The sequence below is a fragment of the Carcharhinus amblyrhynchos genome, chromosome 9 (assembly GCF_965287045.1).
Source record: "Carcharhinus amblyrhynchos chromosome 9, sCarAmb.v2.hapA, whole genome shotgun sequence".
Lineage (NCBI taxonomy): Eukaryota > Metazoa > Chordata > Chondrichthyes > Carcharhiniformes > Carcharhinidae > Carcharhinus > Carcharhinus amblyrhynchos.
In genome coordinates this window covers 82,101,085-82,113,121 of record NC_137332.1, presented here as the reverse complement: position 1 = coordinate 82,113,121, position 12,037 = coordinate 82,101,085, and the positions used below count along the sequence as shown (strand labels likewise).

General features: G+C 44.6%; 1 protein-coding gene across 4 annotated transcripts in view; it reads left to right on the top strand.

Annotated features, from left to right (window-relative positions):
- LOC145348423 (pre-B-cell leukemia transcription factor 1-like) overlaps window positions 1-12,037 on the top strand; it is a 337,479-nt gene that overhangs the window by 1,393 nt on the left and 324,049 nt on the right. The window lies entirely within an intron of this gene.

Below are 12,037 nucleotides of genomic sequence, written 5' to 3'. Positions count from 1 at the left end.
ATTAACGTGGGATATGAAATAACATGAGAAAGATCACTTTCTAATATCAAACTCGGAAGATCGGCAAATGTGAGCTGATTTATATTCTCAGCCCAAAGTGGGCACGAAGTAGACCTATCTCTATCTCCCTATCTCTTTATCTCTCTCTCTATCTATTTCTCTCCCCAGTCTAATATCGCTCCATCTTTTACCTCTCTGTCTATCCCTCTCAATTTCCCTCTCTGTGGCTAACTCTTGCACTCTCTATCTCTCTCTCTCTATATACTCGCTCCATCTCTTTCTCTCCATCTTTTAGTCACTTTCTTTCTCTATCTCCCTCTCTTGGTCTCTCTCTCTCTCTATTTCGCCTCTTTGTATGTAGCTATTGCTCTCTCTCTCCATTTCTCTCTCTATCTCCCTCTCTTGGTCTCTCTGTCTCTCTCTATTTCTCTCTATCTTCATTTCTCCATCTCTTGATCTTTCTGTCTATTTCTCTTTCTCCCTCCATCACTTGCTTTCTCTCCCTATATAGAATATACACATCTGTCTATCTCCCTCTCCCCATTTCTTGATCTCCTTATTTTTCCCTCTGTCGTCCTCTCTCCATCGTTTGCTCTTTCTATTGCTCTGTATATATATCTATCTCCCTCTTTAATTCATTCTCTTTCTCTCTCTCTCCACCTCTCTCTCTATTTCTCTGTCTCCCTCTATCTCTTGCTCTCTCTCTCTCTCTACGTATATATATATAAAAAGATTCCCAGGTAATGATGTACTCTCTGGATTCTGCTGGTTCCCAAATGGTTCAGAAATGTTCTTGCCTCTTCTGATTTGTGTGAACCCTTTGCTGCCTGTATCCCAAGGGTCCTGAGAATAGGGAGCCCTTTTGTAATAGCATTACACAGCATGGAGCTCAAAGCTGAACATGCAGGTGACACAGGGTGGCTTGGTCAACTTTCGAGATGAGAATGGAAACGTGAGCGTTAGTGTCTGGTTCTGGGACTGAGGGTCTCCCATCTGAAGCATTCATCTGTCTGTCCTGTTGTCAGGTGCTAAGAGATCATCTCTATGCTTCAGACATAATCTCATTGTTTTTTAACCTTTCTAGTGTAACTAGTATTTGCCTTTTTTGCCTCTTTGTTACCTTGAATCAGAAACCCTGATTCACAGTGGTCCCATCATATAAACACTGAGGTTCTCAAAGTGTATTTATATCTGTCCCTCTGTCTCTCTGTGTCTACCTCCCTTGCTCCTCTAGCTCTATCTCTTTCTCTCTTTCTCCCTGTCTCTTGCTCTCCCTCTCTCTAGTTTTTCTGTGTGTGTGTGTGTGTGTGTGTGTGTATCTGTACCTGTGTGTATCTGTACATGTATGTGTGTGTGTGTGTGTGTATCTGTCTGTGTTGAGTGCATATCTCCTCACTTCATTTCCTATGTGCTGTGTCTTTGGGATGAAGTTCTTTCATTTTAATATATTCACCACAGGCCAGCTTTTTATATTTTGAGATGATTGTCACTATTACCTGTGGGACGAGAATGGGGTGAGAAGTAATTGATTCTGCTGCTTATCACTGTGCCAGAATTAAAGAGGAGGAAAATCAGTCCAGCTCCCACTCGAGTGGCCGAATGGCCCATTTCTATTCCCATAGGTGCTTAGGATCATTCCTGAGGAACCCCTTCCCCATCCCTGGGCTATTAGAGTGCCAGGGAGTGCCTCATGGTCGAATAGAGGACAGGGAGTGTGAGGGTGTCTGGAGAGTTGCTTCTGCCTGTGGATTCACAGCCACAACACTTGGGATCGGTACTGCGGGAAGCTGAAAATGAGGTGGCGGGGAGTTAAATTGGCTGGTATATCACACACCATGTACCACTGCACAATATACTGACGGAGTGTGCAAACCTGAACAACTGCTTCTGTCAAGCTCCTCTCCACTGACATGGCCCCAGCCTCCAGGCCACTAATATCTTTCTACCTGTGACTTGTTGGTTTGAATCGGCTGTTTAATTTTTAATAGATTAAATTAATTAGCCTTGCCCGACTAATTATAGCCCCTTTCCTTGGCAGGTTCCTTGTCAACTCATTGAACTTACCTCAGGTGTAAAAGCCACAGCAAGGACATTAAACGGGGGGTGGGTTGCTGTCTGAATCTGCAAGGTAGTGATTAAAGATTCCTGGGTTCCAGGAGGAAAAGGGAAAGGGAGCTCACCTGGTGTGTCCGGAATGCATTCCTCCCTCAAACAACACCACCAAAAAAATGTGTGACCCAAATGTGTGCAGGTTAGGTGGATTGGCCATGCTAAATTGGCCCTTTGTGTCAGGGAGGTAGGTAGGGTAAATATGTGAGGTTACGGGGATAGGGCCTGGGTGGGATTGTGGTCGGTGTAGGCTTGATAGGCTGAATAACCCCCTTCTGCACTGTAGGGATTCTATGATTCTAACCAGCCAGCTTTGTGGGAGCTTGCTGTGCACCTCAAAACAAAAGATCCATCTACTGGACCTGCCTGCACAACCACATTCCCTGCTATTCATCAATATATCACTGGGTGTGAGGTTACATTTGACAGCATTGTCACATTGCTGCAGGAGTGTGTCTATCTGATTGTGCTCAGTCTTACTTCTCCAGCAAGTGAGGCGAGAACTCTGTTCACACAGCAGAATTTATTTAATCTGCACTCCTTTGAGTACTTCCTGGAAAAGGGAAGAATGGAATTGCATTCATGTGGCGCCGTTCACAGGACTTTCCCAAGTGCTTTACAAACCGCAAGGTTTTTTTAAATTTCATTCCCTCTTGTCATGTACAGAAACGCAGCACCCAGTTTGTGCACAGCAGACTCGCGCAGTGCGATAATAGTGTGTCCGCGTGGGTTTCCTCCCACAGTCCAAAGATGTGCAGGTTGGGCTGATTGGCCATGCTAAACTGTCCCTTAATGTCAGGGGGATAATGTCAGGGGTTACAGGGATGGAGCCTCGTTGAGATTGTTGTCGGTGCAGACTCGATGGACTGAATAGCTTCTTTCTGCACTGTAGGAATTCTATGATTCTAACAGTCAAATCGTCGCAAGATGTTGGCTGAGGGATAAATATTGGTCAGGGCTCCATGGAGAAATCTCCTGCTCTTTAAACCAAGGCCCTGTCTGCTGTCTCAATGAAGGCTCACACAGCAGGCTGGGAAGAAGTCTCATCTGAAAAACACCATCTCCGACAGTGCAGCACTCCCTCAGTACTGCGCGGCCAATTGTCAGTTTGGAGTGAGACTCGGGTCAAGCGTGTTCCGACTCTGAAGGAACAGCTAAAGTCACATCCGTGGATAGTGAGATGATGTTCCCCACCCGCTGCCCTGAGAAATCTGTCAATGTACACCTTCTAGTTGCTCCTCGATTGCATGTTTTAATGGCAGCAGGGAGGCATTATCAGCTCAAAGACTCAAAAAGACGCTTAATTTCATTGACTGGAAACGGGAGCTAAAATCAGTGCTGTGGATTTCAGATGGTTTGAGTCGAGTCAGGAATTTGGAGTGGGGTGAGGTGGTGAGAGTCGGGGGGTGGGGGCAGTGAGTGTAGCAGGAGATGGTGAACCTGGCTGGGAAGTACTGAGGTGCTACTTTCATCCTCCCTTTGGGGATGCTGAGGTGGTAGGAGGGTCGTTGTCTTTGGCTTCCTCACCGAATCCACTCCCCAATTAATCGTATAATCCAGTTACAAAAGATGGTTCACAATTGGAGTCTCACACAGATTCAGAGACTATGACACATAAACAATAGCATTCACACTCTTGATTTTCTTCACTCCTGATCCCTCTTTCTCTCATACATTCCCCGTCACTCTGTCCCTTCATTTGATTATCCCTCTCCATCCCCCTTTATCTTTCCCTCTTTATCTCTCTATCCTTCTTTGTCACTCTTTATCCCCCCGCTATCCCACTCTATTCTTCTCTGACCCTCTATCTGTCTATCTCTCACTAGCCCTCTCTATCTCTCTTTATCCCTTTCTATTGCTCTTTTTCTCTCTATCCCTCCCTATCCCTCTATCCCTTTCTGTCCCTCTCTATCCCTGTCGATTTCTCATTATCTCTTTATCCCTCTCTATCTCTATCACTCTATCCTTCCCTGTCTATCTATCCCTCTCCATCCAACTATCCTTCTATTGCTCTCTACCCGTCTCTACCTCTCTATTCCTCGATCTCCCTATCCCTCTAAATCCTTCTTTTTGTACTTGATATTATTGTGTTTAATCTCCTTCTTGCTCTTTATATTTTTCTACCTGTTTCTTTCTCTGCCTCACACTCTCGCTCTCACTGGCTTCTTTGTATGTAAGTTTATATACCTCTTTATTTCGCTGTGCGCTGTCCTTTATCTCTCTCCCTGCACCCACCCACCCACCCCCCGTTCTGCATGTCTCTCTCACTATGCCACCTCGTTTGCCTCGACTGGGAGACGTCTCATACCTGGATCTGCAGGTTAAATGACATCCCATTTCATCATTAAACAGTACAAACTCCAATTATTTTCTGTGGGACTGAGTGACAATTGTTTTTTGTATGAAATTTGATTGCAACTCGCAGTCTTTCTCTTTTTTTTCAAAAATACCTCACGGTTGGGACACATTTCACTGTAAAAGGGAACACACACACAAAAAAAAACAGCTGGGTGGGAAATAATTGGACCCCAATGTCCTTAAGGGACAATTCTGCTTCTTCAGTTCTTTGATGAATGACACCTAATACGCGTGGAGATTTTTAATGAGATGAGACTGTGATGTTTCGAAGGCAGTGAGATACCAGATAAGAGCCCAGCATCTGCACGAATACAACTGTGATTAAAAGTGACGGGTGATTGTATCAGGCCTGTGCTGTGATCAGACTCTCTGTGATACTGGGAGAATTTTCGTGCAACAGAAATAAATGGGTCAAATAGCGACGCCGAACTCCATTCAAAACCAACGTAAATTCCAAATATCATGAGCACTAAATGGGCGCAACAATTGGCATACTGGATAATGTACTCTGTGGGCTGCAGATGCATTCACAATGTCTTGCATAGTGGGTGGCGAATGAGCTTTATCTCTGAGGATGACACTTTACAGGCTGCACATGTAGACTATATCGTGGGTAAGCTTCATACATGAACCAAGGCTCAGGTATACAAATCACATAATATATAGATATATTCACTGTGATCTCAGGCAACATTACTCTACAGGCTGCACATGTAAAGTGTATCGCAGTACAGGGCAATGAGAAAGCCTCATATAGAGACTGTGTGTTATGCAGAGGTCGAAGATTAGCTGCATATACAGACTGCATCATTTACAGATCGTAAATAAATTGCATATATTAACTGCATTATACACACGTCACATACAAGCTGCATATAAGAACTGTGCATTGTTTACAGGTCATGTACAGGACATACATAAGTGGCATATACAGACTGTGTATCACATATACATCATATGTAAGCTGCATATTCAGGCTGTGCATCATGTACAGGTCATACATAAGCTTCATATGCAGACTCTGCATCACGAATAGGTCATATATAAGCTGCATATACAGATTGTGTCATAAGTCATTCGTAAGCTGCATATGTAGGCTCTGTGGCGTGTACAGGACATATGTAAGCTGCATATACAGAGTGTGCATTGTATACAGGTCACATGAGCTGCATATTCTTTTAGACTGTCAGAGGGTTTTTGACAGGGTCTCACATGGCAGACTACTGTGTAAAGTTAAAGGACATGGGATTGCGTGCAGTGTCTTGAGAGGGATAGAAAGCTGGTTAGCAGACAGGAAGCAAAGAGATGGCATGAATGCATCTTTTTCCAATTGTCAGGCAGTGAATAATTGGGTTCTGCAGGGATCTATGCTAGGACCCAACTGTTCACATTATATATTAATGATTTGGAAGAGGGAACTGAGTGTATTTGCTGGGCTGGATGGGAGGGTGAGCTGTGAGGAGGATGCAGGGATGCTTCAGAGTGATTTGGTCAGGCTGAGTGTGTGAGCATTTGCATGGCAGACGCAGTTTAATGTGGATAAATGTGAGGTTATCCACTTTGGCAGCAATAATAGGAAGACAGATTATTAATTGAATGGGTGTAAACTGAGAGAAGTGAATACTCAGTGAAACTTTGCATCAGTTGCTGAAAGTAAACGTGCAGGTGCAGCAGGCAGTAAAGAAGGCAAATAGTATGTTGGCCTTCATAGCAAGAGGATTTGAGTATAGGGATAGGGATATTTTGCTACAATTGTATAGGGCATTAGTGTGGCCACCCCTGGAGTACTGTGCGCAGTTTTGGTGTCCTTATTGGAGGAAGGATGTCCTTGCTATAGAGGGAGTACAATGAAAGTTTACCAGACTGATCCCTGGGATGGCAGGTCTGTCATATGAGGAGACACTAAGCTAGTTAGGATTATATTCACTGGAATTTAGAAGAGTGAGAGGGGATCTCATAGAAACTTACAAAATTCCAACAGGGTTAGGCAGGGTAGGTTCAGAAAGTATGTTCCCAATCATGGGGGGATCCTGAATTAGGGGTAATAGAATCATAAATTTCCTACAATACAGGACCCTTTGGCTCATCGATCCTGTACTGACAACAATCCCAACCAGGCCCTATCTCCTTAACTCCACATATTTACCCTGCTAAGGGGACACTAAGGGGAATTCAGCACGGCCAGTGCTCCTAACCTGCACATCTTTGGAGCTTGAGGATAAGGGGTAAACCTTTTAGAACTGAAGTGAGGAGAAATTTCTTCAGCCAGAGGGTGGTGAATGTGTGGCGTTCACAGCCACAGAATGTAGTTGAGGCCAAAGCATTCTGTTATTTCAAGAAGGAATTAGATTTAACTCTTGGGACTGAAGTGATCAAAGGATGTGAGGGGAAGGCGGGTCCAGCAGATTGAATTTGATGATCAGCCATGATCCAAATGAATGCCGGAGCAGGCTCGAAGGGCCAAATGGCCTACTCCTACTTCTAGTTTCTGTTTCTATGTTTATATATACAGACTCTGCATTGCGTACAGGACATATATAATCTGCATATGCAGACTGTGCCCTGCGTATACATTGATTATAACCTCCATGTACAACTTCTGGGTACACATTGATTTCAAGATTCATGTACAGAGTGTGTCTGATGTACACATTGATTATAAGCTGCATATCCAGAGTGTGCCTTGTGTACACATTGATTATAAGCTGCATATACAAAGTTTGCCTTGCGTACACATTGATTATGAATTGCATGTACTGACTGTGCATTGTGTATGCATTGATTATAAGCTGCATATACAAAGTGTTTCTTGTGTACACATTGATTGTAAGCTATATATACTGACTGTGCATTGTGTATACATCGATTATAAGCTGCATATACAAAGTGTGTCTTGTGTACACATTGATTACAAGGTCCACGTACAGAGTGTGTCTGGTGTACACATTGATTATAAGTTGCATATATATAAACTGTGTTTTGTGTACAACTTTATAATAATATTGAAAGAACACACGGGTTGCTAATTGAGTGATATTCTTTTCCATTTTGATGGGGTCGGGATGGGCATGTCATCTTATTCCTGGATGGTTTGTAGTTTGAAGTCAGTGGCAGTATGCTCCTACCTATGGATTGTGAATTCAGCACTGTGGCAGAGCTTGAGGGATCAGTCCTGGTCCAATGTCACAGCCTCGGGAGGATACAGCAGCAACATTCTGGACAGTCGTTTGTTGCACTGGTAGAAATGGACTCACGATGCCCTTTCACCCTGCTGGCAGAGTTAAGTGCTGTCACCATCTAGTATTATCCAGCTGATCAATAGTGAGGTGGCCGACACACTCTGGTGAGTGTCTGACTGCTGAACTGATGTTCTCTGGGAGCCTAGTCTTTCCTCTGAGTCCTATTGCCTCTTGAACCAATATGATATATTCAAATAAACCGTTGCTGCTCAACCTGTAGCATTGGTACCACTGATATGATCCAGTACATTAGCAAAGTGTTATGTTATAATAACTGTTCATGATTGATGTACAGTATTTTAGGGCCATGTTATGTTGCAATGACTGGTCCAGTGTTATTAATTTACATTATGTTTAGGAATGGGTTATATTCCAGTAACTGGTCCAGTAATATCAATATGTACCAGAATAGGGACATGTTATGTTACAATCACTGATCCAGTATTCAAGATTTTTTCACCTATTTCCAGGGTGAATGAACTCTTAAGCTGCGATTGAAAAAGTAAAACCAGATGTAGCTGGAAATATGCAACAGGTTTTGATTTTTGATTTGATTTATTATTGTCACATGTACTAGTATACAGTGAAAAGTATTGTTTCTTGCACACTATACAGACAAAGTATACCATTCGTAGAGAAGGAAAGGAAAGAGTGCAGAACGTAGTGTTACAGTCATAGCTAGGGTATAGAGAAATATCAATTTAATATAAGAGAGGTCCATTCAAAAGTCTGCTGGCAGCAGGGAAGAAGCTATTCTCGAGTCGGTTGGTACATGACCTCAGGCTTTAGTTCATTTTTCCTGATGGAAGAAAGCGGGAGAGCATTCGCATGGGGTTCTTTATTATGCCGGCTGCTTTTCCAAAGCAGCAGGAAGCGTACACAGTTATTCAAGACATTGGTAAGGCCACACTTGGAATATTGTGTGCAATTCTAGTCACCCCATTATAAAAAGGATACTATTAAATAGAAAGAGTGCAGAATTAATTTATTCAGACTTAGGGGTGATTTTATAGAGAAGGTAGATGGTCAATATCTTTTCTCAAAGGTAGGAGAGTCTAAAACAAGATGGCATAGGTTTAAGGTGAGAGGGGAGAGACACAAAAGGATCCAGAGGAGCAATTTTTTACCATATATATAAGAACATAAGAAATAGGAGCAGGAGTAGGCCATCTAGCCCCTTGAGCCTGCCCCGCCATTCAATAAGATCATGGCTGATCTGTCGTGTCTCAGTTCCACATCCCTGCCCTCTCCCCATAACCCTTAATCCCCTCTCTTATCAAAAACCCATCAACCCGCGTCTTAAAAATATTTAGCGAGGCAGCCTCCACTACTTCAACGGGCAGAGAATTCCAGAGATTCACCACCCTTTGAGTGAAGAAGTTCCTCCTCAACTCTGTTCTAAACCGCCCCCCCTTTATCTTGAGGCTGTACCCTTTAGTCCTACTGTCCTTTCTGAGCGGGAAGAGTCTCTCCACCTCTATCCTATCCATCCCAATCATCATCTTATATGTCTCAATGAGATCTCCCCTCATTCTTCTAAACTCTAACAAGTTCAAGCCTAGTTTATTCAGCCTCTCCTCATAGTTCATAGTTACTTAGATAGGCACATGAATGAAACAGGGATGGAAGTTATAGGAGACGGAGTAGTAGAGGTGGGTACAATTTTGCCTTTTAAAAAGCATTTAGACAGTTGCATGAGTATGATTGGTATAGAGGGACATGTGCCAAATGCAGGAAATCGGGATTAGCTTACTGGTAAAAACTGAGCAGCATGGACAAATTGGGCCGAAGGGCCTTTTTCCAAGCTGTAAACCTCTATGACTCTATGAATGGATCAATGTGTGAATCCCTGGGCCACTTAGCAGTGGTGTACTTAGAGTTTGAGGGGGAATTGCATCCCACGCTGCTGCCACCAGTCTTCACACAACAATCAGCACAATGCCAAATGGGAAACTGTCCGTGATTTTTACTTTGTAGACTGCGAGGCCACCCGCGAACTCGTAACAATTCCTTTGCCCTTGTTTCACTTTCCCTTTCCCTGTTAAGCGTTTATTGATACAGCACATGTTTACACTGTGAGTGCCATGATATGATTGATTGAATGATGAGTTAGTTCATCGTTTAGACTCACCGCAAGGTAGCAGACCCAAAGTCAGCAAACCCCCTTTTATGATCTGTGACTTCTCGGAATGCTGTGCAGTATAAAGGCTAACCTCACTGTTACTGTCTAACGAGGCTGGAGTTTATATCTCACCTGGATTGATAGGTTGCTTTTCTGGATGCTTCAGCAAGCAAACCTTGTGTATTTTTATTCTTCTGTGGGATGTGGGTGTCACTGGCTGGGCCAGCATTTGTTGTCCATCCCTAATTGCCCTTGAACTGATGAGCTCGCTCGGCCATTTCCTTTGTTCAAGCCTGATTTTGAGTTGATTATCATTTTTTAAAATGCTATTTTATGGGATGTGGACGTCACTGGCAGCGCCAGCGTTTATTGTCTTCTTCACTCAAAGGGTGGTGAATCTCTGGAATTCTCTGCCCGTTGAAGTGGTGGAGGCTGCCTCGCTAAATATTTTTAAGACGCGGGTTGATGGGTTTTTGATAAGAGAGGGGATTAAGGGTTATGGGGAGAGGGCGGGAATGTGGAACTGAGCCACGACAGATCAGCCATGATTTTATTGAATGGCGGGGCAGGCTCGAGGGGCCAGATGGCCTACTCCTGCTCCTATTTCTGATGTTCTTATGTTCCCGAGGGCATTGCTCTGGGTCTGGAGTGACGTATATGCCAGACCGGGAAAGAACGTTCAAGACTTATGAACCAGATTTTTATTTACAACGATCAGTGATAATTACATGGTCACCATTACTGGAACTAGTTTCCCAATTCCTGAATCATTAATTTAGTTAATTTAAGCATCACCAGCTGCCATGATGGGATTTGAACTTGTACCTCCAGATCATTACCTTGGGCCTTGGGACTACCGGTCTAATGACATTCCCACTCCACCATCTCTGCCCCCATGAAAAAACCTGTAAAAAAAAATCACAGGGGAGCACTAAGAATTAGATTGGAAGTGGGGACTGATTGACAGTCAAGATCTTCCAAATATATCATGCGAATGTTTCACTGGTCATGGTTGGTAGAGAGCAGAGATTGAAGGCTGTGGTGAGAAGGAGGATTGGTGGAGAGTGGGGATTGGTAAAGAGAGGGGATTGGAGGTTGGTGGAGGGAGGGGATTGGAGGTTGGTGGAGGGAGGGGATTGGAGGTTGGTGGAGGGAGGGGATTGGAGGTTGGTGGAGAGAGGGGATTGGAGGTTGGGGGAGGGAGGGGATTGGAGGTTGGTGGAGAGAGGGGATTGGAGGTTGGTGGAGAGAGGGGATTGGAGGTTGGTGGAGAGAGGGGATTGGAGGTTGGGGGAGAGAGGGGATTGGAGGTTGGGGGAGAGAGGGGATTGGAGGTTGGTGGAGAGAGGGGATTGGAGGTTGGTGGAGGGAGGGGATTGGAGGTTGGGGGAGAGAGGGGTTTGGGGATTGGCAGAGAGAGGGGATTGGAGGAGGGAAGCGTTTGGCGGAGGGAGGGGATTGGCAGAGGGAAGGGATTGCAGAGAGAGGGGGGATTGAAGGAGAGAGGGGATTGATGGAGAGAGGGGATTGATGGAGGGAGGAGATTGGCGGAGGGCAAGGATTGGCAGAGGGCAAGGATTGGCAGAGGGAGGGGATTGGCAGAGGGAGGGGATTGGCAGAGGGAAGGGATTGCAGAGGGAGGGGGGATTGATGGAGAGAGGGGATTGGCGGAGAAAGGGGATTGGCGGAGGGAGGGGATTGGCGGAGGGAGGGGATTGGCGGAGGGAGGGGATTGGCGGAGGGAGGGGATTGGCGGAGGGAGGGGATTGGTGATTAGTGGAGGGAGGGGATTGAGTGTGTTGGTAAGAATGGGGATTAGTGGGCAGAGGAGATTGGGTATTTTGGTGAGAATGGAGATTGATGGAGAGAGGTGAGGTTGAATGCTTTGGTGAGAATGTGTTTTCCTGATTTCCATGTTAATCTTGGCGAAGTCAGTGAAAGTCTGAGAAACACCATCAATGATAATTGCCAAACTGCCTCCGGCTGCCTCTCACCTTCGGCTGATGGGAACTTGAAGTAAATAAATCTCACTTGGAAATGTTGCCTCTAGGTGGCTGGATCGTGAAAGATAAGCAAAGAAAGTGTCTTTGTATTGTGTTTTATCATGCCTGTTAGAAACATTCCTAAATAATGTACATGCAATAAAATCGCTTGAACTGCAGTCACTTTTACAGTTGACGAGGTAGCCATCTTGCACATAGCAAGATCC